Raw genomic sequence first — 6,236 nt, forward strand, 5'->3', positions numbered from 1 at the left:
CTTTTATATACTTATAATAAATTTATAATTACAAAAGTTGATTGGTCGGGTAATTATTGACCAATCGACTTTTGAGGAAGTTGAAAACCATCAATTGATCTATTTATAAACGTGTCTGTTAAATTTATCGGACCGACTATGGATTGCTTGATTTTGTAAGTAAAATAATAGATTTTGATATAAACGTAATATGATATATAATATGTGCATATGCTGGTGAGTTCATTGCAAAGAACCCATGTGAAAAGTCTAATTGTCGAAAAATTCTTATGTTAAAAAAATTAGCACTGACCGTGCTATGATGAGTTTTATTTAGTCCACTACCCCTTTCATCATATTTTTTTTGTTTGACTTAAATAAAATGACTAAACTACTCTAATTAAATAATATAGGTAAAATGTAAATTAATTTGTGTGAAAAAACAAAAAAGAAAAAAAAAAGAAAAAGAAAAAAAACATAATGAAAGAGGGGGCTGCAACTCATCTTCTTTCTCAAAACCACCCGTTATTCCCTCGGGTGAGGTTGAAACTTTTGCTTCTTCTTCTTATTCTTACTGTGCTCTCCACCAACACGGTCAACATCGAAGAGAAACGACGAATCCGACGACGGCGGCCAACCACCATGTCGATGGCGCTGAGTTTTCTTCTTATGCAAACCCCACGTTGTTCCCTTTTAGCCACAAAACTAGAAAATGGAAAAAAAAAAAAGGTAGAAAGAAATTTGCTTTTCGAAAAAATCAGTCCTAACTCCGCGACGTGGTTGGTGAGGGCGGGGAGAGAGAAAGAGCTCATCAAGCAGAGTGAGGAAGAGACGGCGGAGGGTTGCGCGGTCGTAGGATGGGTGGAATGAGAAGGGATAGGAAGAGTAGTGGACGACGACGAGGATGCGGTGGAGGCGGGCTTCGAGAGAATTGCGCAGCCGGCGGAGATATTGGATAAATAATGAAACCCATGATAGAGAAATTAAAGTGGAAGTGTGTGTATTTGTGTGTGTTACTACATGTGTTTGGATTTCATTGGGAGATAGGCTTTATGAAAAATATCAGGGACTGAATTGAAACATTTGAAAATTTCAATTTGGTTACGAAAATAATGGGGTGAATCTATAAATTCTTAAATTTATGATTTAAAGGGTATTTAAGTATTTGCAAGTCGAAAAACACACTCCCACTCACTTAACTGGCGAGTGTATTGCACGATCATGGGCTAGGAGGTTTCATGGCTTTTACTATATTTAATAGGGGGTAAAATGCTAGTACTTTTAACATCGGGATTTTTTTGGCAGTTAAACATATCACAGGACTACAGCTTGCTAAAAATTCTATGATGGTAAATAAAAGAAAATGCTATTTGCGGTCACAAAATTGCTATTCGCGGTTTCTAACAAAACCCCCAAAACTTTTAAAAATATCAAAAAACCCCCCAAAACTGCAAATAGCAAAAAAAAGAAAAAAAAATTCGAAAATTCGAAATCAAGCTTGAAGAAGGGTTGGGCTTCGATTTTTTGATGTAATTTCGACACTTTTATGTGTAATATGCATTGGGTAGGTCGATTACAGAACCAATTTCATGTTAAAAAGCCCTACAAATTGATTTGTAGGGCTTTTTTTTTCGCAAAAAAATGGTCGAACGCCCAAGATGGGCGCCCAAGGCGTGTACGAACGCCCATTCCGGGCGGGCGTTCGTACACGCCTTGGGCGCCCATCTTGGGCGTTCGACAATTTAAAAAAAAAAAAAAAAAAGTTTTTGCACTGGATTTTTTTGGAAAGTTTTGGGGTTTTAGTGGAATAAAGTGTTTTTATTGGGGGGTTTTGTCAAAAACCGCAAATAGCAATTTTCAAACCGCAAAAAACAATTCCCTAAATAAATATACATACAAAAATAAACTTTGGTATTCAATTTAAAAAAAAAAATAATATGTAATTCGAGTACCAAATGCAAATAACTCCCTCTCAGGCCAATTCAATTTCTAACGTCCATGAAAACAAACCGAATTTCCCACCTTTTATCTCTCTCTCCCAATTTTCTCCTCTCCATTCATCTTCTCCGCCTCCATTCTCTCTGCCATCGGCACGAACCCTATTCCCTCTTTTCTCCATTTTCAACCAATTTCTCGTTTTTTTTCTCTTTCTCCATTCTTGCATTTCTTTTTGGCTAATGGATTATTCTTTTCAATAAACAAAAAAAAAAAAAAAATTACTTAATTAGAAACAAAAATTCTGCGTAATCATGGGGCAGCAGATGTTGATCTACAGTTTCGTAGCGAGGGGGACGATGATTTTGGCGGAGTACACTGAATTCAAGGGGAATTTCACTACCATTGCGTATCGCAGTGTCTGGCAAAGCTTCCCGCTTCTAGTAACAAATTCATCTACAATTGCGATGGCCACACCTTCAATTAGCTCGTCGAAAATGGATTCAGTATGTACCCTTTCATCTCAAGTTAAATTTCATACTTGGTTTTGATCTTCCGATTTTGGGTAGATCTGCTTTATTTGGTTATCGTTTTGTTCGATTATGGGACGGGGCTCTCGTTTAACTACATGAATTCATAATGTGTTCTGATAAATTTGTGTATATTATTGTGAAATGTAATTTTTAGGGATTCCTCCATGTGAGATCGTTAATATTTGGGTAAATTACGGCCAACTCAGAGGTAATGTCAAATTACGAAAATCTCCTCTCCTGTTTGGGTAATTATAAACACCTTCAACTATGAATCTTCTTACGCGTCTGATATGCCTAATTGGGCCAGCGCAATAAGCCTACATTTTCTCTACCTACTGAGCCACGAGCCCAATTTAGAAGAACACTATTATTAAAACCTAATTACCTTCAAACAAGGTTTGGGCCCAACAAATTAACCTCGACCCAATCGATAAGGTATAAATAACAATTTATTTCATTTATTAAAGGTACGTTCTATTATTTGAGTAATACTATAATTTGTATTCCCTCAACTATTTCCACAATCCGCACGTCTAACTTGAGCGTCGGAGGGGTTTCCGCCGAATCAAACCCCAGCCTAGTTCACGTGTTCTCTGATCGCAGGTATCTCTGGACCATCTAGCTGGTGAGCTAGTGATCCACTTTTCTCTCCCAACTCCCTCGATCTCAACTACTTAAGGTGATCTATATTTAGCATCATCAGCGTCCATCCTAATGGTATCACATTCAATACAAACTTCTAGATTTCGTGGAACATTTTCTAATTTGTACTCATTTTTGTGCAAAAATGCAGTTTGTGATGCACCACAATCTGATATTTATAAGTCAAGAGACAAATCTTATGATCATCTAATTGTTTCAAAATGTGGTGTATGAATGGGTAGAAATTGGAGAATATTGCAAATAATCTAGAAGATTCCACTAAATTTGACACCTCAAGGATGAATGTGAAAGAAAATTCATACACACGATCTTCTTTTCGAGTTGCTTTGTCCTCCTCCGAAAGCCACCATCGTATATTAAGACAAGGTCTGTGCTGTCTACCTATCTAGCAATCCTATTCAACACTCTCGCACCAACCATGTGGAAACTGATAACCACTTTGTCCGCGATAAAGTTGCTTTAGGACACGTACAGGTCCTACATGTCCCATCCCCGTATTAGTTTGCCAATATCTTCACGAAAGGACTCCCGACTCAAATGTTTCGCGAGTTTGTGTCCAGTCTTCACGTTTTCTCCATTCTCCTTTCGACTGCAGGGATATATTAGCCGATACATATATTTATTAGGAGAAAATACAGTTTATCCATGTACTTTAGTGTCTGTCACAAACACGCCCACACACACACACACACACACACACACACACACACACACACACACACACACACACACACACACACACACACACACACAAACAGATTGGAAATGAATTGGCCATTTTGTTACGTTTTGTAGTTCAGGGGGTATTTGTGACAAACCCTGTAGCTCCTTGGTGCAAATTGTACATTTCCCTATTTTTTATCATCATCATCATCATCATCATCATCATCATCATCATCATCATCATCATCATCATCATCATCATCATCATCATCATAGATAAATATCTTGTAATCTTTGACATGTATATCTTTTAGTTTCTTGTTTAATTGATTAGGATTTCCTCCATGTACTAAGTATATTAATAATATATTGAGTGGCGAAAATCAACCAAGCAAGTCAAATGATCCCATTGCATTCACTAAGCGAAAAACATAACAAAACGATTGTTAAAAAACTGAATTCAACTGACATTAATTCTTAAAAAGTGATTTCCATAAGAAACGATTTCCAGGTTTAAGGTGTGAACCCAGGGCTTTGACTTTGGAAGAAGATGATTTAGGGAGTTAAAGGAAATGTTTTTTGAAAAATAAATTAATAGGTTCAAAATCAGAAATAAATGTAAGAAAGGGGTTGAAATGGGTGACACGTACAAAAATGTGAATTTAATCCAAAAAAAAAAAAAGACCGCGGACGGATAAATGGCATCATTAAGGACCAAAATCATAATTTTAATTTTATAGGGACGGAAATCAAATAAGTTGTATAGTATAGAGATAAAATTGTAATTATCCTGACAATATAGCAGTATGGCAAGATATCAAATACTTTTTATCTCACAAAATTGATGCCAAGGTTTAGTGTATTAAACATATATGGACGAAAAGATGGCAGAAACTGAACTCTTGAAAGTGCTATTTTTCGAAGTAACTCCCAACCTTAATCTTCAGTCAGACAATGGAGTTTGTACAAACATTCTTGAGGAAAAATTGTTTCATAACGATTGGTAAGCAAAACTTTACATTTATCGTTCTCCAACGCAAAAGTCGGCTCTAAGATGCTCCAGTGATCACTCTCTCAGATATCATCAATCACAATGAAACATTTTTTCTGCATCTGAACATTGTGAAGTTTGTCCACCAATTCAGAATATTCCATGATGTTGATCTGTTCCTTCTCTTCATCAGGAAGAAGTTGCTTCAGGATTTGTCTTTAGACATTGGTAGCTTGAAATTGTTGTGTAACACAGACCCACGCACGAGCTTTTCCAAAAACACGTATCACGTCTTCGTGGTGGTAAATTTTCTAAAGAAATCCATAAATCGAAATCACGGGATTCGATTCATTCTTCACGAGTGATACCAGAGACTCTATGTCCTTTTCCATGCCAACAAAATGTTGTTTAACTTCGTGTTTGAAAGTTACTCTCAACAAATGATCCTCTCTTGAATTGGACGAGCTCTCCCCATGGGCCATCACTTGCAATCATGGTTCGCCGGCACAGAACAGTCGTCTGTCGCGGACACTGCTGTTCCAGTTCCATTGCAATATCGCGGCTCTGTCGCGGCTCCGTCGCGACCGGAACGGACTTTTTTAAATTAAAATACTAAAATATAATTTATTTCAAATATATTTTTAATACCAACATTACAATACAATAATATGCTAAAATTATTAAAAAATAAAAAAAATAAAATATTACAACAACCTTGCGTTAACATTATAAAATTATATGCAATATTAATACCACGTAGAATGCCGAGCTGGTTCAAAGCTTTCAAGATTTTCTGCTTGAGAATCAGTCGGTAAATGTGACCCATATTGTCCTTATTTGTATTAAAACATATTATGTGATGAATTAATTTCAAATTAAAATGATTATATTTAAGTAACAAAATATTGAAAGAAAAAAAAGTTAAATAAAATTTTAATATTATATATATTCGAATGTTCTATATTTATTTATTATTTTTATTTTGATATTTATTTTCTATTTTTCAAGAATTAGTCTTCAATTTTATTTATTATTTTCTTTAAAAAAAATATGTATTATTGCTCAATTTTATTTCCTTTCCGGTTAAATACATACATTATAATCATGTTTTACTTATTGTTACTTTCTCCTACTAATAGGGAATTAAAGGGATTAGTGGGGTCTCATTATCCCAAAAAATTAGCTCTTAACTTCATAGGAAAATAATAATAATAATTTAAACTCTTCTTTAAATTTAAACTTTTTTTTTTAATTTAAAAAATTATTTAGACTCTTCTTTTACAAATTATCTCGTTCCCAATTTTCTTTTTTCGTTTTCTTTTTATTTTTCAATTTTTTTCCGTCAAAGGTCTCGTTCCCAATTTTCCTTTTTCTCTTTTTTTTTTTTTTTTTTTTTTTTTTCCCGTCAAGGGTTAGGCGGTTCCGGAGGGCCGTTCAGATCGTTCCGGCGCCGTTCCAGTGCCGTTTCCCGG

The 6,236-nt window shown here is 35.2% G+C and overlaps 1 long non-coding RNA gene across 1 annotated transcript; it reads left to right on the plus strand.

The window, feature by feature from the left end:
* The first annotated feature begins 2,073 nt into the window (after nt 1-2,073).
* LOC148769009 (uncharacterized) lies at nt 2,074-3,867 on the plus strand. Its single transcript, XR_016032149.1, has 3 exons — nt 2,074-2,420; nt 2,602-3,126; nt 3,241-3,867. It is a non-coding gene; the product is annotated as an uncharacterized LOC148769009 (long non-coding RNA).
* The last annotated feature ends 2,369 nt before the right edge of the window (nt 3,868-6,236 follow it).

Source organism: Erythranthe guttata, chromosome 7 (assembly GCF_056151865.1).
Source record: "Erythranthe guttata isolate IM_541 chromosome 7, IM_541, whole genome shotgun sequence".
Lineage (NCBI taxonomy): Eukaryota > Viridiplantae > Streptophyta > Magnoliopsida > Lamiales > Phrymaceae > Erythranthe > Erythranthe guttata.